General features: G+C 48.4%; 1 protein-coding gene across 1 annotated transcript in view; it reads left to right on the top strand.

Annotated features, from left to right (window-relative positions):
• Window positions 1-26,581, top strand: part of LOC139051622 (uncharacterized) — a 290,263-nt gene that overhangs the window by 171,094 nt on the left and 92,588 nt on the right. The gene's annotated exons all lie outside the window — the stretch shown is intronic.

Genomic DNA, 26,581 nt, shown 5'->3' on the forward strand with positions numbered 1-26,581 from the left:
GCACCTCTTTGAGGTCCGGCATCTATGATTAAACTGCGTTCGCTATATTGCAAAGTATTGTTCAGGAGCCCACTTGGCATACAAGCCCTCCTTCTATACATATGTACGACCGAGAAGAAAGGAAGCCCAGGGGCCCGATATTTATTACTACTGTCATAAGAAGCCAACAAACAAAGACATCAAGGACAGCGCAGGGGAAACTACTTGTAGTTATTAATTGATAAAAGAAATTATAAAATGACGAAAACGAAAGTGGAATAAAAAACGACTGGTCGCAGGTGCGATACGAACCCTTGTCTGCGCATCCCGCCTGCTGCCCGTTGTTACTTCATCAACTTTCATTTTCAATAATTTTATGATTTCTTTAATCCATATATAGTACAACTAATTTCCCCTAACCCTTCCTGGGCGTCCTTGTTGGATTGTTATGATATGATTATATATATATATATATATATATATATATATATATATATATATATATGAATTCAATGTAGGAGTGTCGGAGGTTGCCGGAAGGTTGATGCATTTTAAGAAAATTTTTCAGGGAATGGAACTGTCCACGAAGCTTCATTGATCACAGTAACAAGAGAATAACAGTCGTATCGATAATAAAAATATCAATACAGGTTGCTTATACAAGTTGTCCCAAATAACTTGAGCCAAACTTTTAAAAATCAAATGCACTCCGGACGCGAGTAACCGAATACATAATGTTGGCACTGGCGTAGAGTAACTCAGGCTATCTTTTATTTTCCCCTTAACCAACGGATTTGTTATGTTTAAATAGTCAACTTTTTAAGTATTGGTGCAGACCCCAAGTGTGACACGCAAAGTTGAAGAGCACTTTGAGAAATCTTTCAATAAATTGTTTCCAAAACCATACATCTCACGTGGTCCATTTTCCGCGTGTGTTTACAGCACAGCCGGGCGTGGTATTTAAGACGTCGCCCGATGTTTGTGAGCAAGAACTAGTGAGATAGGCTGCGAGCGAGAAAATGTGCGGACATCTGCTCCTTGAATATCTCACTTTGCCTCGGTACTACGGAGGCGAAATTTCTTTGCTCGTTTTGAACGCATTTGTCCCTAGGCGTACCGGCATTGCAGAGTGGGGTAAATCGCTGGCCATGCCTATGAGCGGGTTGATTTACGCTCCGATGCTGGCTGCCGGTGCGGTGAACCAAGGGAAGCAGTGGGCAATAACGCAGCATTTGGTGATCGTTGTGTCTAAAGGTACGTCGCACGTACGCGAATTACAGAAGCTAAAGGTACATCAAACATACTTTTTCGGGCTTGCGGCGCTTGTGATGAGTCAGTCATGCCTGATTATACTTTTTCGTGCATTACGGCGCTCTACCTTCCATACAACATCACCGATTTTCCCGGCAGAACAGTAGGGATCGTACTAGAGACCGGGCCGGCTCTCCTGGAGCATTATCTCCGCTCGCGCCAGGCTAAAGTTACAGCGGACTTACATGCTTTCTTTCCGTTTAGCGAGCTCCGCGGCACACGCCTAACGATTTTCGAACATGTTTGTGCAGGAAAACGTTTATTTGACTCAAAGAGGACCATTCAACTTGCGGCTGAAAAGTCATGGACAGAAGCCTGCGAAAAGCTTGGCACGAGCAAAAATACTCCAAGAGAGTAGGCCCAGCCTCTGTTTACAGTCATTACGTCCCCCGAGAAAGTCAGGGTTCTTTTTCTATAACCCGATGACGAAGCCCGACGCCATACTGCCGCACGTCACTGACGAAGCGAATCTTGACGTCGCTACCCATCTCAAGTACGCCGAAGAAGCCCGACAGTTCGCCCGCCAACGGATCAAGAGCCAGCAGCGTACCGACAGCCGACATGATATACAACCTCCGACGACGCTTCGTCGAGTGCCAGACCGGCGACAGTGTTTGGGCATAGAGAAAGAAATTTCAACAAGAGCGGACACTCCCATAGAGCCCAGCGGCCGAATTGACTGTAGCACACCAAGCGGATGTTGTTGACTCCTTCCGGTTTCGGTTTTGGGCGCGCGCGTTTTGAAAACCAGTTGGTACACGCCGCGCCGGCTCCGCTGCTCAGCACGGCATTCATTTTTAACGCGATAGCGTTAAGGAGCTCGTGTCACAGAAAAGCCGGTGTCGGCGTTTTGCGGCGTTGACGGTGAGCGATAAATCATGGCAGGCACTCCATAAATAAAAAGCAACTTCCAAGATGGGCTGGGTGGGAATCGAACCAGGGTCTCCGGAGTGTGAGACGGAGACGCTACCCATCAGCCACGATTTCGATGCTTCCAAAAGGTACAAACGCGCCTCTAGTGAATGCGGTGTTGCCTTCGAAACGAGCCGTGGAAAGTTATACTGTGGTGTCTATCGGTAATTATGAACATGTAACTTACAGAAGTCGCAATTACACGAGTAGCGAAGTGCGTTTCGCTGCATTTCTTCTGCGCTTTCCGCATACGGAGAGCCATCTTGCGGCAAACACAGAAGACCCCCTCCTCTCCATGTACGGCGCTGCCCCGACAGATGGCGCGCCACGCGCGCATTGGAGCTGTCGCGGCTCGGACTCTCTCCCCTGACAACGCTTCGCCTTGCTCCCTCTGTAGAATCAAGCGTCCTTCCTTTCTTTAGATCACTATCTCTCTATCTCTCTGCCCGTGCCGATCACGGCGTTTGGCTGGCGTGCATCATTTCCCCCTCGGGGATACCGGGTTCTTTGGTTCGCTCCGCTTGCTCAGGCGCACGTTTCGTTGCTGCGCCGAACGCCGCGTTGCTCGACCATATGGCTCGACGCTCACCGCGTATGATGCGGGGCGCCTCGTAAGTGATGGCTGCCCTGTAGCCCATTGTCTTACACCCATTGGCGGGTCGACGGGAACGCTAGCGCGTTCCACTCTTGAAGGCGAAGCTTAAGCGTCCTCCAATTTTTTTTTCGCTTCTGCTGAACCTCGCGTGGCCTTCGCGTGGAATCGTTTTAAGAAGAAACGATTGCGATAGACCTTTACAAGACTGCGCCGCATCTGTCAGGTGCAATTTCATACAGAAAACGAAAGACGTCTTCTGAAATGATGGATTATTTATTTTGCTCTATATAAATGCTCGTTCCGGGCTTCTTCTGCATTCATCCAAAGTTGTGGCAACAGGTAAGCAGCAGTCATTGCCGTTCGATGCTCCACCGGATGCCATCAGCTGAAAGAAAGTAAATTACAAGCATGTATGATTTCCGTATATTGACCTAACAGGAGTATTGCGTGTAGAGGCGAAACGTGCGTAAGTGGTGAAGGAGCGGCATTACAGATAAATTAACTTTTACGTACATTTCGCAGCAAAGACTCCTCCGAAACAATGCCATAAAATCTGAACATCCGATCTTCAAGCACACCTCTTTTCCCGGGCATTATTTCCTGCACTTTAAGTGCACAAATACACGGGTGACTGCGCGTTTCCAAAACAACTTGGCCTCGGCCGACACGATGGTACGCCAAGTATACACAAAGGTAGCTACAACACAGGCTAGGCCAGACCATGTTACACGCTCGCAGAATGCCTTCTAATCGCACTCAAGTCAGACTCGTCGGTGCCATGCCTGTTTTCAGTCGCTCAGAATACATAAATGTCATGTTCTTGAGCTCCTCCGTGTTATCTTTTACGCATCCTGCCGGCGCATGCAACACTCCCGTGTTATCACTCTCGGCAATCGCTCGTCGCGTTTTCGAGAAGCGTGAGTACCGCAATAATGTATATGTTGTTGCAGGGCTATAAAATGCGTCACAAACTTGTCCCACTAAAATTCAGTACACGCAAAACTAACTCATTGTGGCCGCGGCCGCGGCTTGCTTTTTTCGCTAACAGCTTCACAACCCCAGGTGCGGCGAGCAAGCCTCAAGGTATCCCAAAAAGTTACCAAATAATTTACAATACTTTTTTCGGGTCAGAGAATGCGTCACGAACTTCTACCAGTAAGATTCAGTACACGCGAAACTGCGGCACACAGCCGAGCTGCTTTTCGCAAACTGCGTCAATAAGCCGGGCGCGGCAACCGTGTTTCTAAACTACCCCAAATATAACGACGTTAGTTACAATAATGTTGGGGGCCACAGAATGCGCGAAAACTTGTCTGTCTCAGGCGCTACGACGTAGTGCACGCATGCACACGCGCAAATGCGTCACACGGCCGAGCCGGATTTCGCTTACTGCGTCAATAAGCCGGGCGCGGCAAGCGTACCCAAATACTACCGAAATAAGTTACAGTAATGTTGCGGCTCATAGAAAGCGTCGCAAACATCTCCCAGGACGAGGCATTAACTCAAATTAACTGCGCCAGGACGGTGGTGCTGTTTTTCGCTAACTGCGCCACTCGAACTAAGCCTAAATGTGATTAAAATGCGCCGCACACTGTCAAACACAATTTCTCACCTTGCCGTAGTCCAGTAGTGCAGTGGTGCCGTGCGGAAATGCAGACGACACGCAAGAGAAGCATAGCGAAGGCTGGGAGCCCCCAAAAATGGGCTATATCCAAAACAGACGGGTCGCCGAGCACGCGAGCTTCGCACGTACGACCGTCCTCGCTCACTCCTACGGCTTGTCTGGCGCATGACGTATTCACGCGCGTCTGGCGTGCCGCTAGCTTGTTGCTAGGCAACGCAACAAAAAGTTGCAAAGTATAAGTTCATTTACACGCAAAACTTTTTCACTTTTAGTGGGAAGGAATAAAAAAAATAAAACGTTGTCTGGAAGTTTATTTCACATTCTTTTTTTCTGATGCTCGCGTCACCTAGCGGATGTTGTTGAAACTAGGAGTGACGTGTTTCCTGTTGCCAGTTTTTGAAGAGTGTCCCCTCTTGTTGAATTTCTTTCTCTATGGTTTGGGTTTGGACCACGATACGCCGACGAGGACTGAGTGAGAAACTATTGCGACGATATTTCGGACCCTACACGGTCATTCGACGTATTGGCGCATTGGACTATGAGGTCGTGCCAGACGGCATTTCGCATTCACAGCGACGCCGCGCACGATCTGAAGTGGTACACGTGGTGCGTCTTAAACTATCTTACGGACACTGACGAACTTCCTAATTTTGTTGTTCTCTTTGCTACGTGTGTTTTCATTTATTGTTTTCGTTTGGAGCATCGGGTCGATGCTTTTTAAGACGGGGGTATTGACACATGTATACTTGTCTTTATCGGGCAGCACGTTACACCGCCTAACAAATGTTATCGCATAGCGCAGGACGCGCCTGCATGTATCGGAAGTTTCTGGAGTGTTATCGATGCTTCCATCCGCTGTCTGTGACCGAACCTTGTGTAATCTGATCGCATGTGTGCGCGACGCGAATAATGTAGAACTTTGTGGAAGGCACGCGGGTCCCAGCCATTACTCAGGAACATTCGACGACTGATGTGTAAAAGCCGGCGCGCTTGACCCGCTGATCAGATTTTCGACGATCGCCGACTGCGCTCGCCGCTGTTGCCGTTTTTTGAGTGTAGCCTGTTTTTGAGGGCACAAGTTCGCCCAGTAAAACGCTAGTTTCGTCTTTCTCAGTTTGGCTGCTTTCTTCACAGTCACTACCACGTGGCATTGAGTGAGTGAGTGAATAAACTTTATTGCAGCCCGGCGAGGACGCGAACTCGTCGCGCAGCGGGCTAGTCCCACGTCGGGACCGGCTGGTCTAGCCCACCGGCCCGGTCGCGCGCACGCCGGACGGCCAGGGTTTACATTTCTAGAGCGGGGCTACGCAGAAGCGAGTCCCACTCCTTCTTGATGAACTTCGTATGTCGACCCGCACTCCCAGAGCATGGGAGGTAGAGTGGAGGTCTGGCGGCAGGACGGGCAGGCGTCGTCGCGATACACGTCGGGGTAAGCCTCGTGGAGAGCGGACAGACGCGGATATGTGCTGGTCTGTAGAAGCCTAAGCGAAACGGCTTGCGCCCTATTCAACTTGGGGTGAGGGGGTGGAAAGACCCTACTGGACATGTAGAAATATTTAATAATATAGTTGTGAGTAGCGGGAGCGTCCCTGTGACCGTAGAGAGGAGGCGAGTTAGTGCTCCTTATAGTGGAAGCGCGGTCGGTGAGGTCACGCCAGTCTCGTGAGCATACTCATTGAGTTTCGGCGTAGCACCCTCGACCGACCCTACGGGAGGGGAAACTAGTGAATTGAATGGTTTGTGAGAGCATATGGAGTCGGGCTGCTAAGAAGACGAACAGCTGCCTTGGCGATGCAACCCTTCTGAAAAGCGCTCACTGCTGTTTTGGAATCACTATAGATTTCAGATCCACGACCGTCTAGCAGGGCCAGGGCGATGGCGACTTGATCGGCGACCCCGGGATCTGAAGTGCGAATCGAAGCGCTATTGGAAATCTTGCCGCTCGAGTCGACCACAACGGCGACAAAGGTCTTCCCGTCACTGTACTCCGCGGCTTCGACGAAGCTTGCTCTAATATCGTGTTGCTTGATCTGTTTGAGAATGGCTGCTGCTCTGGTCTTGCCTCTGCCCTCGTTGTGGACGGGATGGACGTTTCGTGGCACAGGGGCCACTACGAGCTTCGAATGCACGTAGGGATCGAGGTAAGGACCATCGGGGACTCCGCAGGGTAGTAACCTAGCTCTTCGAGGATGCGTTTACCTGCCGCTGTGGTGCTCAGGCGAGTGAGTTGCGCGCGTTCTTGGGCTTCGGCAATCTCCTCGGCCGTGTTTTGCACCCCCAGCTTGAGGAGATCGTCGGTATGGGTCCTGATGGGTAGTCTGAGAGCCCTCTTGACCACTTTGCGGATGAGAACGTTGAGCTTGTCTCGCTCCGCTCTGAGACAGTTGTGCATAGAAATTGTGTACGTAAAGTGACATAGTACGAAGGGATTGATAAGCCTGAGGAGATTGTTTTCCTTCATTCCTCGGTGCCCGTTCGCTATTCTGCGAACGAGGCGGAAAGCGTTGTCCGTTTTTGCGATGATCTTGCAGAGAGCCGTTTGGTCCCGCCGTTGAATTCGACAAACATGCCCAGGACCCGAATAACGTCGACCCTGGGTATCATCCCCCCCCCCCCGCCCCCCGTCACAAGTGCGAAGACTGATGCTGCTTTCGGATATTGGCTTCCAATCTTTGGGTTTGCCTCCCTTCTCTTTTCTGTAAAGCAGAAGCTCCGACTTGGCGGGGGAGCATCGAAGTCCTAAGGGCAGAGATACTCCTCGATCACGTCGATCGCCTCCTGCATGGATTCTTCGACTCTGCCCTCGCAGCCGCCGGAGCACCATAAGGTGATGTCGTCGGCGTATATGGTGTGCTTGACGCCCTCTACGTGTGGCAACCTCTCGGAAAGACCAATCATGCAGATGTTAATCAGTGTGGGTGAGATGACGGCGCCCTGAGGAGTGCCCCGCCCTCCGAGGGGCACATCGTTGTAGCGGAAGTCCCCAATACGAAGCTTGGCCTTCCTGTCCGTTAGGAAAGAGCTGACGTAGCTGTGGAATATGGAACCGAGACCCAGGTCTGAAATGGTCTTTACGATGAAGCTGTGGAGCACGTTGTCGAAAGCTTTCTCGAGGTCCAGACCGAGCAAAGCCTTGACGTCTCTGGAACGGCCATCCACAATCTGATGCTTTATTAGCTTCATTGCATGCTGCGTTGAGAGTCCGGCGCGGAAGCCGATCATGTATGTGTAAACCTCGCTGTCTTCGAGGTACCCGTTGACCCTGTTGAAGACGACGTGCTCCATGACCTTGCCGACGCAGGAGGTTAGAGAAATCGGCCTGAGTGTCTCGATGTTCGGGGCCTTGCCGGGCTTGGGAATGAGCACCGTGCAGGCCATCTTCCATTCTGCAGGAACAACGGTGCTATTCCAGGACTCGTTGATTTTGTCGGTCAGAAAGACGATCGACGTGTCCTCGAGGTTTCTCAACTTTCTGTTGGTGACTCCGTCCGGACCCGGCGCAGACTTGCGGTTGAGCGCGAAGATGGCCTGTCTGACCTCGGCAATGGAGAAGTCTTCGTCCAGCTCGGGGCGTGGAGGGCCTCGGTAGTCCGGGAGATGGATCGACGGATCTCCGTCGCGACGGACAGGCAGGTACTTCTGTATGACTTTTGCGACTAGTTCATCGACCGTGTGAGACCTGGTGGCTCCGTGAAGGGCCCTGGCCAACGTATGCCTTTGATATGACTTCGAGCCGCTTTCGTCGAGAAGGTGCTTCAGCATACCCTAGGATTTGCCATTGCGTATCTGTCCGTCGATGGATTCGCACAGCTCGTCCCACTGCTGCTGGCATAGCGCCTTGCTGTGGTCATCGATGACCTTGTTGAGTTCCGAAATCTTTCGGAGTCTGCGATTGAGCCTTTGATCCTTCCATCGGCGGAGCAGGGCGGTTTTGGCATCGATCAGGTGGGTGAGTCTGCTGTCCATCCGCTCGACGTCGAGATCTGTTTCGACTTTCTTGGTGGCCACGGAAGCGTCGTTCCGGATGCCTTCACACCATTCTTCGAGAGTGGCGGGTGCCCTGGTTCACCCGGGTTCTTCACGAATCGTCCGAAAATGGTTCCAATCGATGAACGTGAATTCCCTGAACCTACTCCGAGACACCGTCTCTAGAATGCAGTGGTCGCTGCCGAACTCCATGGCAGTGTCACATACCCAGGAATTCTGGACATGCGTTTAGTTTCTTTTTTCGCCACCACGTGGCGTATCAACCTTAAAGATTTGAAATTCGCGCCGTGACGTATGCAATGACGCACAACTAAAGAAAGCACAATAAAAAGAAGCACTCCCTGAGACTGTTCCTTCCCCTCAGCACTTGGAAACGAGCGCGCTTATGTATCAGCGTTATCTTGAAGACAACCTGCTACTTGCTCGACTTGAAATGAATCCATGATTTTATAGACACCTTGCCAGGCAGCTCGTCGACATTCCGGGTGAGATGTCTTGCCGAGATAACAGCTCCCGCAAAGCTTGCGTTGGGTTCCCTTTCTTCGTTGTTTTTCTGTTTATTTGTGCACAGCTGCGGCCGCGGGCTTCGGTATAGTCAGCGTTATTTTTCTTGTGTTTTCTAAGAACCAGTGTGATCCAAAAAGAGGAAGCTTTAGCTCGGGCCCTTCTTCAATGCCGGCTGCTCAAATACATGTAAAACGCATAAATGATTTTATGAGAAAATCGCTCAACCGATATGAATGAGAATTGTTGCATTCAAGAGAGAACGTTACGTCACAGTGATCGCTGCAATAATAATTTTGATCTAGGCCATGGCATTACTGACAAGAATTATCGGAAATCGGCTAATTTGAAAAAGAAGTACGAAATTTACAAATCCGTTAGTGCGGATGAAAACTGATATCGCATCCCTCTAAACTGCATCCCTTGGAGCATTTCAATCGGACAAATTCGATGTATGAATTTATAAATTATGTGAAGTTACAATGCCTGTTAAGATTTTGCGAATACCATATTCAGGAGTTGGTGGTGTATTTCAGGGTGGCATATGATATATCATTTTTGTCTGCATTAAATGAAATATTAGGTGCAGCTTAGCGAATTCCGACATCATCTTTAGTTGCTGAGGTACAGAGTCGTATACTTCGAGTATTGTTTCTTGAGATTTCGCATTTTTTTTTGAATTTAGAAAACTGGAAGCTAAATAAAAATTGGGTTTCTGAAATTTAATTTTAACTGTTTCTTTTAAGTTCAACATAACTCATGAATTGCGGTGCAGTGGTCGTAAGAAGAAAGGATTGATGATTTCCCAGGTAGGAGCTAAAGCTTCCCATTAAGTTAGGTTTAGACTAACACTTTTCTATTAGTCTAAACTTGTATTTGTAGAGAAGAAGCAAGACAAGTAGCGCATAGACATTGTGGCAGCCGCAGTTCGATGGGGGCGAAATGCGAAGACACACGTGTACTTAGATTTAGGTGTACGTTAAGGATGCCCAGGTAAATTTTCCAGATTCCCCAACTACGCCATGCCTTATAATCAGATCATGGTCTTGTCACGTAATACCGCATATTTTCTTTTATTTACAGAATGTACAGTTTTTTACAGTAATTGACAAAGCAGGCTAGTCATTAAACCGTTCACTTCTTCAGACCTAAGCTCGTGCTCATGTTCCTCAGCTTTGTGCAGAGCTGCGTAACATATTTCCACTTGGCGTGGAAGCGCCGTCCCGCTGCTTTTTAGGCAGAAAAGGACTGGTAGCGTTTTAGGCGGCTAACCTGAACGACGTCATGGGAAGTCTGGATGAAGCGAGTAGTAGGTGTGACCGAAGACATATCGTAGGTTACGTAGGTTACCTGACAGAGGAGGCGGTAAGCGCCGGAGTAGCGGGATATACGTTTTTCCGAGAGGCCGAAACGGCGGGTGGGAGATCGAAGAGGGACCGAGAATATGATCGGCGTCCCGGTGACTACTGTCGCAAATGCTTTTACTCTTGTTCCGAGAAGCACAAAGGCGATGGTGAGCAACTTGGCGTGTTTCTTGGGCTCGAGCAATGACATCGCTTGTATACTAAGACACGGACTCTTGAGGGGTAGGCAGTATTGTATTAAAAAGCAATACTGAATCTCGGCCGCACAACAAATCAGACGGCGAGTAACGTGCAGTGTCGTGGCGTGATGAATTGTACGCTAATATGACAAACGGGCGAGCAGTATCGCAGTCACGATGGTCATCAGAAACATATATGAAGAGCATGTCTGTTATTATTCGATGAAGCCGCTCCGTAAGACCATTGGTCTGCGGTTGACATGCATTAGTAAATTTGTGCTTGGTAGAATAAGGACGTAATAAGGAATGTGACTCGAGCAGCTGGTCGCGCAGCAATATATATATATGTGTGTGTGTATGTGTGTGTGTATGTGTATGTGTGTGTGTGTATGTGTGTGTGTATGTGTGTATGTGTATGTGTGTATGTGTATGTGTGTATGTATGTGTATGTGTGTGTATGTATGTATGTATGTATGTGTATGTGTGTATGTATGTGTGTATTTATGTGTGTATGTGTGTGTGTGTATGTGTGTGCGTGTGTGTGTGCGTGCGTGTTTGAAGAACTACGTAGAGTGGGAATAGACACGAAGAAATATACACCTTATTGACTCTCGTCTATAGACAGTCTAAAGACGAAGAATGAACAACAATAAAGAGAGACTGTATCGACTTTTTTCTAGAATGTCTATAGAGTGCGAGTAGACAAAAAGAAATAGAATTCTTATCGACATTCGTCAATAGAAAGTCTACAGACAAATAACAGAGAAAAATAAATAGAGGCTGTATAGACATTCGTCTATATGTAGTGTATAGAGAGGAAGTAAACAAAAAAGGAAGGAACACCGTATCAACTTTTTTCTATAGGCTGTCTATAGACTGCGAATAGACAAAACGAAATAAAAATCTTATCGACTTTTGTCTATAGAAAGTCTATAGACAAATGACAGAGAAAAATAAATAGAGGCAGTATCGACTTTTGTCTATAGGTGTCTGTTGTGGGAAAGCAGACAAAAAAGAAACGAACATCATATCGACTTTTTTCTATACACTGTCTATAGACTGCGCATAGACAAAAAGAAATAGAAACTTTATCGACTTTTGTCTATAGACAGTCTATAGACTTTGTATCAACAAAAGTTCAAATCTATAGATTCTATAGAATCTATAGAAAGGCAAGGTCGTCTATAAAAAGTCTATAGACTTTCTATGGACAGTCTAAAGTCATTTTTGTAAGGGTTAGCAGCCCAACACCACACACACTAAGCAAGCACGCCGCGGATATAGAGTTTACTTGAATCTTATTTATATCCATAGAAACAAGATTGAATGGCACTGCCTTTATACCATTATCACTTTCTGAAAGCGAAACCGACGCAAAAAGAAAAAAAATATATTAGGAGCCATTCCACTCTGTGGAGATGGATGACCAGTTAAGCTGTAGCACATCAGACAGGATTAGAGAAGGGGTCATGTATTTATTTTCACCATTTGGTAATGGTAGTGACGATAGCCTTGTGGTTACTGTGATATATGCGGGTTGGCCCGGTTACAACCTTAGACAGAATCTTGGCCAAAGTAGAATCTATGCTCGACCGTTGCTACTTAATTGAGTTACTTCGATTGATCTAGCGCTTCAAACCAAATTCTTGTTGCACAAGCTCAGTGAACCATTTCTTTTCTGGTTTCGAAATGCCCACATTGAAGCCTCCAATGGTGATCACAAGGGTAGTGTCATCGCGGCTAACAAAGGCAAAGTGCGTGGTCATGAACTTCTTAATACCACACTTGGGTGTGCCTGAATATATATAGACAGTGGATATCATAATTCCGTCTTTCGTTTGTACAGCACACACAACTCCACAGTCGGTGCCCCTCTCCTCTTACGAGTTAAGGTTGTATGGTAGTATACATACATTTCCTCCTCTGCATATATGGCAATGCCTTCTGCGCGTGAAGCCATGTGCGTCTAGCATACCCATCGACGGGAAACAATGCATCTTCATTATTATTATTATTATTGGCGGAGCACTCGAAGCCTGCTTCACCTCCGCCGCATGACAGTCCGATACTCCGCAACCTCAGGGATCGGCCGGCATTTTTGCTCCTTGACACGACAAATGCATTTCGGGCCAACGGTACATAGCTTCGCTGTGAACGCGCCTGTGCAGTTAGTATTGCCGCCCTGTCATAGAGAAAGAAATTCAACAAGAGGGGACACTCCTCAAAAACTGGCAACAGGAAACACGTCACGCCTAGTTTCAACAACGTCCGTTAGTTGACGCGCGCATCAGAAAAAAAAGAATGTGAAATAAACTTCCAGACAACGTTTTATTTTTTTTATTCCTTCCCACTAAAAGTGAAAAAGTTTTGCGTGTAAATGAACTTACATTTTGCAACTTTTTGTTGCGTTGCCTAGCAACAAGCTAGCGGCACGCCAGACGCGCGTGCATACGTCATGCGCCAGACAAGCCGCAGGAGTGGACGGTCGTACGTGCGAAGCTCGCGTGCTCGGCGACCCGTCTGTTTTGGATATTGGCGGCGAGGAGTTACGGAGTCGCCATCTATCGGAAGCGCCTCGCTGGCGTAGTATGAGGGATCACGTGGCGCGCTCCTCATAGGTTTTGCTGTTAGCGTTCACTGAAAACACCACGCGCGAGCTCTCCCGGACACTTCTGTAAGTACTTTCCAAACGAGAGAAGTTTTTAACTGTCTAGATAATAATCTTGGGCAAACTGAAATCACAAACTCGTTTACAGACGCTATCTCTTTACCGAATACGTACTAGTGAACGCCACTGCGCGCGGTCGCCGCGATGGAGACTTCCGAACCGGCTTTCTTGCGTGAAAGGTGGGTAAACGCTGAGAGCAAACTATGTGAAATATGTTCTTATAGTGTTTGAATAACTAAATGTAGTGTAATAGAATGAAGCCTCAACGCAGCAGTCGCACAGATTCGCAGCGACCGACTGCGCGTCTGCATGCTTGTCCGCGCACTGTTTCGCTTTCGCCGCGTGCGCGCTTTCGCACCGTGCCATGCTCTTTTGGCCACAGAATATGAGCATTTGACAGTATACAAGCAACTATTGTTGCGTGGGCGCTATCAGAGTCGCTCAAAAATAATTTCATTGTAGAGACTTCAACGTGATGGGCCGTCGTGGTGATTCAATGTTTTTTTTTCTTCTATATTCTTGGACGTTTCAATATTATTTCTCGAGTTGCGTCGCACTGTATTTTTATTGGTGTTTTCAGCGTGCGATTTTCCGCTGCTTCTTTTTTGTAATCCAGTGCACAGAATTCATAACACAAACATGACCATATGCCATGCTTTTTTTAATGTGCTTCTTACCGCTCCCTTTCCACTCCACTGAACTTGATAAAATCGAGGGTTCGACGGAAGCCCGTCTGGTCGGTATGAAGCATTGAAGAAGTAAAACCAAGGACACCGACCAACATAGAAGTGCTAAAAAATGAAAAAATCTAAAAGACGTTTCGGCTTCGCTACGGAAGCCTTGTTCACAATGGGATGACGGAAGGTTCAAGGAAGCTTATGTATGCTTTAGAACGTGACGTAAGCAGCGCGTGTATGACGGTGGGAGGGTTCCCTCATTTCGAATAAGCGTGTGACGTGTTTTTTGTATCTCCAGTGACTCCAGATACAGACGCGATTTTTGGTTTCTTTCTTGGCCGATAATTCTTGAGCGATCCCAGTCGATATCATGGCCCGTTGCATCCACGTGCTCGGCAAGGGCATTCGACACTGTACGCTTCTTTTCGACATCTTTCTGATGCTGTCTCAGTCTCTGTTTGAAGTTGCCGGATTCACCGATGTATGCGTAGTCGCAATCTGCGCAGGGTATCTTATATACCACGCCGGGAAACGATTCTCTCGGAAGCCTGTCCTTTCCGCCGACGAGCGCTTGCCTCAGCTTACAAACGGGCACGTGCGCCACCTCAACGTCATAACTGCGTAGAACGCGAGACAGGGTTTCGCTTATCCCTGGAACGTAAGGTATGGCAGCACGCTTTCTTGGTCGCGGATTGGTCGGACGTGCAGGATTGGACAGACGGCGCTCCACAGCAGTCAAAAAGGATGTGGGGTAGCCGCTTGCCGAGAGATCACCTCACACGTGGTCCAAGTCAGTGGAACGGCTTTCTGCTGTGGTGCAAATGCGGTTCGTACGGTTGAGCAGTGAGGCAGCAACCGACCTTTTGTGAGCGTCAGGATGAACGGATTGAAAGTTCAGGTAGCGGCCAGTGTGTGTGTCCTTACGGTACACGCTGAACGAGAGCCGTCCATCGCGTCTGGTGACAAGTACATCTAAAAAAGGGAGTCTGCTGTCGACCTCTGTCTCAACCGTGAATTGGATGGCCTTTTCTTGACTGTTTAGGTGCGCAGTGAACGAATCCAAAGCGCTGCACCGAATCAGACAGAAACAGTCGTCCACATAGCGCAGAAAAACTTTTGGCCTAGGGCTGAAGGACGCGAGAGCACGCCTTTCCAAACATTCCATCGTAAGATTGGCAGCGGTAACAGAGACGGATGCACCCATTGCCGTACCGTGGACTTGCCTGTAGAAGACCTTGTCGAAACAGAAGTACGTGTTTCCAAGGCAAAAACAGAGGAGCCTCTTGAGGTCGGGAACGTCAATGGGCGACCTGTCTGGCAAGGTCCTGTCAGATTCCAGAGCAGAGGTGCATGCATCCACAGCCAAGTCAGTCGGAATTGAGGTAAACAGTGATACCACGTCGAACGAAACCATCACCTCGTCGTCGTCGTCTATTATCGGCCAAGAAAGAAACCAAAAATCGCGTCTGTATCTGGAGTCACTGGAGTCACTGGAGATACAAAAAACACGTCACACGCTTAATCGAAATGAGGGAACCCTCCCACCGTCATACACGCGCTGCTTACGTCACGTTCTAAAGCATACATAAGCTTCCTTGAACCTTCCGTCACCCCATTGTGAACAAGGCTTCCGTAGCGAAGCCGAAACGTCTTTTAGATTTTTTCATTTTTTAGCACTTCTATGTTGGTCGGTGTCCTTGGTTTTACTTCTTCACTGAACTTGATAGTATCTATAGCATCGACAAGTTCATAGACCAAACCGTCATGACATTAGTCGGGCAGCGGATTCGCGCGAGCGTCTCAGTGCGCGTTTTCTGAACATCGCAGACCCGGCGCCGTAGCAGAAATCTTCCTCGCGTCTGTGCTTGCTGCATACCCGAGTTGTAGCCGATGACTGTTTGCCGGTTTTATGTTTCGCGAGCCAAGCTTCACACAGCTCCTTGTCCTGCGGCTACGTGTGAATAAGGCTGACACCGGGCTCCGTTGCATACGTCCGGCACTGCGGCACCGAGCAGTATGCCTACCATGCTGCGCGCCTTCAAAGGCAGCCACTACCTATTGTTGTGCGTCCCAGCGTTGTAAAGGAGACACTCGAAGCGGGAAAATCTCGCCACTAAATGAGGACCGCAGCGTACAAGGGAATTTAAACTCGTTTTCAGCTCGCTTCGGCACTCTCGAAGCAGCCGACGCGTCCGCTATGCCCACGTGATCCCTCCTAGCACGTCACGCCGACGGTGGCGCCAGCTTTTCCAGTGGTGGAGCTCGAGGCCAAGAGCCCATTTTATTGGGCTCCCGGCCTTCTCTATGCTTCTCTTGCGTGTCGTCTGCATTTCCACACGGCACCACTGCACTACTGGACTACGGCAAGGTGAGAAATTGTGTTTGACAGCGTGTGGCGCATTTTAATCACATTTAGGCTTAGTTCGAGTGGCGCAGTTAGCGAAAAACAGCACCGCCGTCCTGGCGCAGTTAATTTGAGTTAATGCCTCGTCCTGGGAGATGTTTGCGACGCTTTCTATGAGCTGCAACATTACTGTAACTTATTTCGGTAGTATTTGGGTACGCTTACCGCGCCCGGCTTATTGACGCAGTAAGCGAAAACCGGCTCGGCCGTGTGACGCATTTGCGCGTGTGCATGCGTGCACTACGTCGTAGCGCCTGAGACAGACAAGTTTTCGCGCATTCTGTGGCCCCCATCATTATTGTAACTAACGTCGTTATATTTGGGTATAGTTTAGAAGCACGGTTGCCGCGCCCGGCTTATTGACACAGTTAGCGAAAAGGAGCTCGGCTGTGTGCCGCAGTTTCGCGTGTACTGAATCTTACTGGTAGAAGTTCGTGACGCATTCTCTGACCCGAAAAAAGTATTGTAAATTATTTGGTAACTTTTTGGGATACCTTGAGGCTTGCTCGCGGCGCCTGGGGTTGTGAAGCTGTTAGCGAAAAAAGCAAGCCGCGGCCGCGACCACAGTGAGTTAATTTTGCGTGTACTGAATTTTAGTGGGACAAGTTTGTGACGCATTTTATAGCCCTGCAACAACGTATATATTATTGCGGTACTCACGCTTCTCGAAAACGCGACGAGCGATTGCCGAGAGTGATAACACGGGAGTGTTGCATGCGCCGGCAGGACGCGCAAAAGATAACACGGAGGAGCTCAAGAACATGATATTTATGTATTCTGAGCGACTGAAAACAGGCATTGCACCGACGAGTCTGACTTGAGTGCGATTAGAAGGCATTCTGCGAGCGTGCAACATGGTCTGGCCTAGCCTGTGTTGTAGCTACCTTTGTGTACTTGGCGTACCATCGTGTCGGCCGAGGCCAAGTTGTTTTGGAAACGCGCAGTCACCCGTGTATTTGTGCACTTAAAGTGCAGGAAATAATGCCCGGGAAAGGAGGGGTGCTTGAAAATTTAAAAAAATTATGGGATTTTACGTGCCAAAACCACTTTCTGATTATGAGGCACGCCGTAGTGGAGGACTCCGGAAATTTCGACCACCTGGGGTTCTTTAACGTGCACCTAAATCTAAGCACACGGGTGTTTTCGCATTTCGCCCCCACCGAAATGCGGCCGCCGTGGCCGGGATTCGATCCCGCGGCCTCGTGCTCAGCAGCCTAACACCATAGCCACTGAGCAACCACGGCGGGTGGGTGCTTGAAAATCGGATGTTCAGATTTTATGGCATTGTTTCGGAGGAGTCTTTGCTGCGAAATGTACGTAAAAGTGAATTTATCTGTAATGCCGCTCATTCACCACTTACGCACGTTTCGCCTCTACACGCAATACTCCTGTTAGGTCAATATACGGAAATCATACATGCTTGTAATTTACTTTCTTTCAGCTGATGGCATCCGGTGGTGCATCGTACGGCAATGACTGCTGCTTACCTGGTGCCACAACTTTGGATGAATGCAGAAGAAGCCCGGAACGAGCATTTATATAAAGCAAAATAAACATTCCATCATTTCAGAAGACGACTTTCGTTTTCTTTATGAAATTGCACCTGACAGATTCGGTGCAGTCTTGTAAAGGTCAATCGCAATCGTTTCTACTTAAAACGATTCCACGCGAAGGCCACGCGAGGTTCAGCAGAAGCGAAAAAAAAAATGAATGCCGTGCCGAGCAGCGGAGCCGGCGCGGCGTGTACCAACTGGTTTTCAAAACGCGCGCGCCCAAAACCGAAACCGGAAGGAGTCAACAACATCCGCTTGGTGTGCTACAGTCAATTCGGCTGCTGGGCTCTATGGCAGTGTCCGCTCTTGTTGAAATTTCTTTCTCTATGGCCCTGTATTTTGTCTCGACGGCACTATCACCATCGGCACGGTCCCGCGAGGAGCTGCTAGCGGTTCGCGTTCGTTATCTCCCTTGCCTCTTGACGGCGATGACGCGCTAAATCTGCACCATCATTGCGTCGTGCATCCCTCCTTCGACCAAGCAAGTTTTCGGCGGCGCACGTTCGCTTTTCTATTGACATTAAAGCTTTAAACTGCTCGATTTCGAGAGGGAAAACGGATGTACGTACATCGACAGCGGACGGGCCGCAAGGAATGTACAGTACTCACGGAGCGATACCATTGATCAGATTATCACAAAAAACTCGGCTCGGTCAGGTCGCCCTTATGAACGTTCTTTTTCAGCATCAGTTATGCTTTCAAATAGATTACTTCAAAAACATTTGTGCAATACAGACGCAGGTTTAATAATTATTCACTCAGCTAGATAATCTCGAGGACTGGCTCCAAGCTAATCGTGTCCGTTAGCTGCCTAAGATCAATTATTGACAATTTAATTATCGTACCTTCGTTTATTACGCAAACAACTAATCACCTTACGCCGTATCTAGAGGCTATAGGCTAGCAATTTCAACACTCGAATAATAACAATGATGTCAGCTAGATTTATAATGCTCTATTAAAGTTTGGCACCGTTAAAAAATAACTGCCTTGATATTCATGGTGCAGTAGGCTTCTTAAAAAGCAGGTGCGATTGCTTCGACGGGTCTTCTTGGCGCAATTCAACTTCATCAACTTAAGCACCTGTGCCCAACAGTGCACTTCTGCTTCTGCTCCTACGCTATACAAGAAACACTTCAGCGCTACGGTATATCACACAAGGTATGCGAGAACATTGTGCGTGCTCCCGATTACTATATAAGCGTTGGTGGCATCAGGGTCGGTTTTCTGGCGTCATTAAGCTGCCGGGTGGAGAGCAATGGATAATTTTTAGTACATTGTATGAAATAGAGTAGCGCGCACGTGTGTGTTAGAACAAAAAGTACTGAAGTATTGGGGTGAGTTCCTTGCGGAATATATTTTAAGTGTCTATTATGAACACATAAAGAAAAAAAATACCGGATTTTTTTTTAGAGTTAATGTTGACATAAGTATGCTAGTCAAGGGAAACATGAGTTCCGACCCTAGTGCCCGAGGTGGAAGCAGCCCCAAACCGCACGGCTACATTGGCACACGGTTTATTAAGGCGAAGGGCTCAAGTGGCTCGTAGCAATGGCTCATACACCCCCCCAATAAGCGGTGTCTAGTCCAGTGATACAAAGTAGAAGAGTGATACAAGAAAAGTAGAGGAATGGTACAAAAAATACCAGCAGCAATGGCTCGTTCCCGAAAAAAGAACGACATAATCAGGAATGGCTAATACCTTCGTAAGGAAGCAAAGATGCAGTGGCTGAATATGAATGAAGAAACCAAAGGAAAAAAGAACGAAGGAAAGAAAGAAGGAGCAAAAGAATGAAAGAGAGAACAAAGAAAGAAACGAGAAAAGAAAGACAAAGAGAAAGTAAAAAAAAATCATGAGCCATTCCACTCCGTGAAGGTGGTTGACGAGCGAAGCTATTTAGCACATGACTCGGAGGTGACACATAATTTTGAACAAAAGGTACAAACAGGTGCAAAGAACAAAAGGTACAAAGGGTCGTCATTATTTCACTCGCAACTGCAATCACATTCTTTGAGAATGTCGAATCGGTGCACGTACGCCGCTGGATGGACGGTTGGGCCGGATCAGTGTGGCATCGCAAGGGGTATGTCTGCAACACGGAACGCGTAAACCACTCCCTTTTCGATACCCACACATACACATTGATATCACCGACAACAACAACAGAGGTAGTGTCATCGCAGCTAATTCACGCAAAGTGAGTAGCCATGAAACTTACGGGACTATGAGTCATTGCATTTTTTGCTTGCTTACTGGGGTATGAGCCATTGATGATGACATTCTTCGACATGCTGCTTTCTATGTTGTATGCGTGATTTGAAAGAATTTAAGTACTGCTCGCTTGACTTTACTGAGGGATCGTAGCCTCTGTCTTAGGGGACTATGAGGCATTGCATTTTTTGTTTGATTGGGAGTATTCGTGTTGCTATACAGTTTTCTCATTGACACTTTTAACCGAATTATATTATTTGAGAAGACGAATAATTAATTAGGGCTAGTTGTTTAATTAAGCCAAATAAAAAAATTAATCTGAGTATCTCCAAGCGATGGCAAACAACATTACCTTGAGTCTGTTCAGCTACGTTGTATTTGCATATTTTTAATGTTTCTCTCAAGTTACGTGGGACACCCTGTATATACGCATAGGTATATACAGTGCTTGACTATGCGTATAACTTGCTGTTGAATTGACACCATGTAATTATTCGTCCTTTCATTACAGATTATAAGTCCCGATTTCTCTGTGTAAACTTAAGGTCTAGGTTTGTCGCTGCCTTGCCACAAATATTCGCAAGTGTCTAAATCACATGCGTTGTCCGTTAGTGGCAGAATGTCGTCATCATAAATCAGTCCGGGGACCTTCTGTTGCGCGATTTGTTTATTACTCATGCAAGATAAATCAGACCCTAATTAACTCTTTTCCAGTCGCCACCCCCCCCCCCCCGCCCCGACAACAGTGCCACTTTGAAGTGATCGCGCATCGCGACAAGTTTGGAGAGGTCGGTTTTCACGCCTCCCGTTTCCAGCCAGCCTAAAGCTGTGACTTCGGCGTGGCGCCGCTAAGTTAGAGGGTGTGGGTTGGAATGCTAGCCGAGGCGGGCACATTTCCACGGCAACGAAATGCAAGAAGTGTAGCGTACCGTGCATTGTGTGGAGGTTGAAAGAACGCCCAGGTAGGCAAAATTAATCGGGAGTCTGCGACTACGATGTGCCTGATAATTATATCATCGTTTTTGCTCGTAAAACAGAAGGATTTATTATAATTCACTGTAAACAATCAGTCTATTCGCGGCAAAGCACTCATCCTAAAATTCCGATATTTTCCGTCCCAACCCAGATCTTATCGGGTCCGCACTGCCCCATCTGTTACGAATTACGGAAAAACATTATCCAATGCTTTACCCCAGAGAGTTGCTATTAGGGTAAATAGCATTATTTGCTATAATTCAGCCATTTCGAACATATCTGTCCGTCCGTCCGTCCGTCCGTCCGTCTGTTTATCTATCTGTCTGTAACCTTACGCCGACCCAGTGGCGGAAGTAGTCTACCTGCTTGGGCCCCTAGCTATGTGATCCTTTCATTCCTGATGACGCAAGGAAACCAAGCCTGATGCCACCAATGCTCAGAAATCTATTAGCGCAAATAATGCTCCCGCACACCTTTTTTGATGTACCATGGCGCTGAGGCGTTTCTTGTACAATGTAGGAGAAAACATTGTAAAGACAGAGGTGCACGGTTGGGTGCATCTGTTCTAAGTTCAACTTGAATTGCGTCAAGAAAACCTGTCCGAGTATTCGCACCTGCTTTATTAGGTGCCTACTGCACCAACAATATACAGGCGGTCTTCTTTACCGGCACCGAATATTAAGGAATAGATCAATGTAAATCTTCCTGACATTATTGTTATCATTCGAGTGTTCAGGTAGTAACCTCCGGATACGGATCAAGTTGAGCAGTTGTGTGCGCAATTTACAATTGTATGTTAATTACCATTTAAATAATTGTTTTGGGTGGCTAAAGCAAATTAGCAGTCTGGAGCCTGTCTTCGACATATTGTAGTTGAGCGAATATATGCTTAATAATCATCCTTCTGTAAGAGCTAAGAACAAATATTTTGTAATTAAGCGTTCTCTGAAAGCCTAACTGACGCGGAAAACGATCGTGGGTAGCATCGACCTGACCGCTTCCAGCCTTTCGAGATATTGCGATGAATGACACGGCTCCGTGAGCATGTTCCTTGCGGCCAGGCGACTGTCGATATTTATTCACATCGTTTTTCCGAAGGCAAGCCGTTTGAAGTTGAAATGTCAATGTAGCAACGAACGTGCGCTGCCAAAAGCGTGCTTGGTCACAGAAACGATGCACGATTGAATGATAGTGCAGATTTAGCGCGTCATTGCTCTCAAGGCATTGCGCTGCCGCCAACGGAAGCAAGATAACGAAGTTGAACTGCTTGGCTGCTTCTTACGGGGCCGCGCCAGCCAAAGCAGTGCCTCCTAAATAGCAGGCCTGTGCACTCCGATTTGTGACATCATGCTACTTGGACCGAAATTTCCATTGCCAAGCCCAGCGTGACGAAGGCGACGACGCCAAAACCACCGCGGCTCGATCGGGAGGGTCCCCATTAGATACTATGGCAGTCGGGCAAGGTAGCATGACGTCACGGATCGAAGTGCACCGGCCTTGTGTTATCTAGGAGGCGTTGGCCAAGGGCGGCAATACTGACGTCACAGGCGCATTTTTTTGTCGGTTTCGCTTTAAGAAAGAGATAATGCTACAAATGCAGTGTCATTCGTTCTTGTCTCGAGGATTTAAACACGGGTTTTAATGCTCTCCACACTGCGTTTGTTTCCAAGAGTAGGTGTAAAGAAAATGTTCACTCACACCCGAAAACACACAAACACCCTCGCACGCACACATACGCACTCTCTCTCCCTCGCACAAGCACACCCTCTCTTCCTCACAAGCACTCGCACGCTCTCTCCATCGCACGCACATATATCCATGCGCGCACAAACACGCACTTTTGTCCGCAGGCATGCATGCTGAAAGACGAATACGCACGGTCGCACACGTGCACATTCACACGCCGCCATGCATGCGCCGCAAGCACGCAAGCGCACGCACACATGCACTAACACGCAGATCCAGGCATGCACACACACCGCGAACACTCACACACGCATACACGTACTCGCGTGCATGCATATGCAAATATTGAGGCACTAGCACGCGCACACACTCTCCCCTTGCACGCACACACACGCAGTCTCTCTCCCTCGCGCATACACACGCTCTTTCTCCCTCGCACACAAACACACTTTCTGTCTTCCCCGCACACAAACGCACTCTCCCTCACACGCACGTACTCTTTCTCCATCCGTCACACACACACACACACACACACACACACACACACACACACACACACACACACACACACACACACACACACACACACACACACACACACACACACACACACACACACACACACACACACACACACACACACACACACACACACACACACACACACACACACACACACACACACACACAAGCGCGCGCACACATTTCTTTCTTCGCAATCGTGCATGCTGAAATTCGAAAACTCGTTGGCACGCGTACGCGTTCACACGCGGCCACGCATGCACCGTAAGCGCGTGCACATGCGCACGCCCACACGCTGCGAACGCTCACACACGTCGCGAACGCTGACACACGCATACACGCACTCGCGCGCGTGCAAACGCAAATACGGAGCCACACGCCCGCACACTCATACACAGAGCGAACATGCGCGTAGAACCATACCCAGGCACGCTCAAGACATGCAGATGCATAACCACTCTGTACCATCTCGGCTGCTTCTCAAAAGCCTGTACGTGCCAACAGGCTGCATAACACTCCCTCTACCAATACCTTCTCAATGCCAACTGTAATAAATCGCTTTATGGTTTAAATTTGGCGCTTTTTCAAGCCAATGTGCCCTCTGGCGGGAGGGTGCAAAACGATTTTCTCCTGTCGTTGGACTTCACCGCCCTTGTCTGACTTTCTTTAACTGCTTTAACGTACCACCAATGTTCCGACTAAGTGCCAAAATGCATATGTTGCTAGAAGGGACTACCCTCTTGTTGTCGTCATTTGAAACGTTTTGACCCTCGCCCTATATTCTGAAATATAAATTAGAAAAATTTCCCATTGAGTTACACTTGTGCGTTGCTGTGAAGTTCCGAAGGAGAATGTCCAGAATTCCTGGACATGGATGTATCTGTTCGCCTGTCGATTGAGAGACCGAGCGTCAAGCGAGAAAGGAGGAGCAGCAACGCAAGCAATGGCAGGCCTAGCGTGAGTCGACTGACCCCGAAGTGGTTGGCAGACGCCCGGAACGAGATAAATATACAGGCAAATGGCAGGGGTTGGGCATGCCAAACACAATCCCCAAAAACGAGCCAATCTGGTATGTCTGGCCAAGGGTCGCAGCCCCTAGAAAGTCCGAATAAACCAAATAAATTTACGCTATTATAATCGTTTCTCCTCAATATTGTCACGTTGTAGGGAGGGTGAGGAACACAGTAGCAATAAGCGTGAGTCAGGGAACCAGTTCTTTATTGGGCGAGCATGTGTCGACAAAAGAAGTCGCACTCATGAAATCTGTAAAAACCGAGCACATATGTCGATCGTCGAAAGCCGATTTGCGTCTCAAGCTCGTCGGCTATATATAAATTCTTAGTCGAAGATTCCAGCGTGATCGCATGTGCTCGTGTGCCTTCCAGAATGTACAGCACTATTCGTGCCACGCATGCAATCTAACTACAAAAGGTTCCTCTACAACATAGGCGACAGATACAATCAGTGAGGATGACCGAAATATTCTGATACATGTGAGCGCTTCATAGCTTTTCACGCAGTCCACGTCGGTGTGTTGAGGTCCAAGCGCAAACACGATCGCTCAGGTGCTGCTGCTCCTCATATCTTTGTCGGAGACTGTAGCTTCGGCTGTCCGTCCTTGGCTAGTACTTGATGGGTAGGCAAGCAGCTTGTCGTGCTTCTTCGGCACGCTGCAGTAAGGGGGCGACGTCGAGATTTTCTTCTGCGGTGACGTGTGGTAGCTTTGCAGTCGGTGTTATCAGCTCACATCCAGCTGCCTGGATTCGGGAGCCTTACCAAGTAGTCATACCTTGCACCGACTGCACGGTGAACGATTCACTCATGACGGAGTAGTCGGCTCCTGTGTCCACTAAAGCGATGACTGAGTGAACATTGAGAAGCACGTCAAGGTTGCTAGTTATTATTGCTACGTTAGTTATTTCGTGGCGTTGAATGAAGCCTGGATCGCATTGCCTCGCAGTAACGTGGCATCCTGTGTAGGTGGCGCGTCTTTCCTTGAGAGGTTAGTAGAAATTGCAGCGTGTCGTTGCTAAGTCGTGCAGATTGCTAGGTCGTGCAGTCTGCCGAATATGGGTTCATGAAGATACTGCCCACGTACTGGTCTAGTGTACTGTGGGCACGGCAGGGAGAGGTAGTGCCGCGGCCAGGGCGATCGCAAAATTCGCCGGGCTCTCTCCCGAGTTGCAGTCAAGTAGTTCGGAATTTAACGTGGTTGCTCGCCTCGCTATGGACATGGAGATTTCGCGCGCGAAACATGGTAGTCCCATCCCACGGTATGGTTATCGACAGTAGACGTGGCCTGCAGTTCCGCTGGGACAGCAGAGCGAGCGGTGGTCGCGTGCACACCATACGTGTGTCTTCCTCGGGGAGTTGAGTGAGCTGATGGGCGGCTGGGTTGGCGGGGGCAAATTGCGACGGAATTAAAGAATTCCAGCACTCTGGCGCGGGCGCGAAGGTTGACGTCGACGGCGGATCACAGCGACGTACGTCATCACTTCCTGCTTGAGCTGTGAAAACCAGCTCTCATGGGACTCATGACTGCTGGATAGGCCCTCAGATGATGTCCGCAATGGAAGCTACTTGAGGCAGCGTCGAACGGAACATCCTGCGCACTTATTCGCGTACAACGGCTCCGAGGGGCTTTGGGAGCTTGTCGGAGCCTAGTGCCCGTATTCTTCACTTAAGTGATAGCACTAAGCGGCTATGTTGCCGAGTGCGCATTTCCAGCGTCTTGTCGATGTGGCTTCTGTTAGAAATTTCGCGATGGTCTTGGCCGGCTTATGAATTAGTCCGGTGTAAATCTCTTGCCTCAAACCGCGAATGAGGAAACGCGCGTTCTTCTCCGACATGTTAGGGTCGGCGTGAATACCAAACGGTTCATATCTTCCGTGATGATCGCGATGTGCTCATTCGGTAGCTGCATACAAGTTTATATCATAGTTTTGACCGGCTTCTTGCGCCCGGCGCTCGTGAATGTTTGTAGGAAGCCCCTGCAAAACACCTGCCACGCTATTATGCCGTAGTCTCGTTTTTTAAACCACGTCCTAGCGGTGTCCTTTAATGAGAAATAATCATGACGCAGCTAGCCGCACTTTCATTTGTTATATGTGGCGATTTATTCTTCGTTTTCCGGCAAGGTTTCCGGATCTTAAACGATGATCTGTGGAAGAACGGTGGCTCCATTGGCTGTTGCAGCGCGATCGTTGCTGGCGACGCAAGAACTGTCATTGGGACTGCTGATGGGGGCCATGATCTTCCTAGTATTCTAGGCCAGACGAGCGTACTGGGGCGATAGTCGCAGGTTGTGGCAAGCTCGCTAGCCGATGACAATGTTTACGTTGTTTTCATGGCTTGCTGGGTGTATCCGGTCCCAACAAGCACCTCTACGAGATACCAGGTTGTCGTGACGGCGAAGAATACGCTATAAAG

This window comes from Dermacentor albipictus, unplaced genomic scaffold (assembly GCF_038994185.2).
Source record: "Dermacentor albipictus isolate Rhodes 1998 colony unplaced genomic scaffold, USDA_Dalb.pri_finalv2 scaffold_13, whole genome shotgun sequence".
NCBI classification, from domain to species: Eukaryota; Metazoa; Arthropoda; class Arachnida; order Ixodida; family Ixodidae; genus Dermacentor; species Dermacentor albipictus.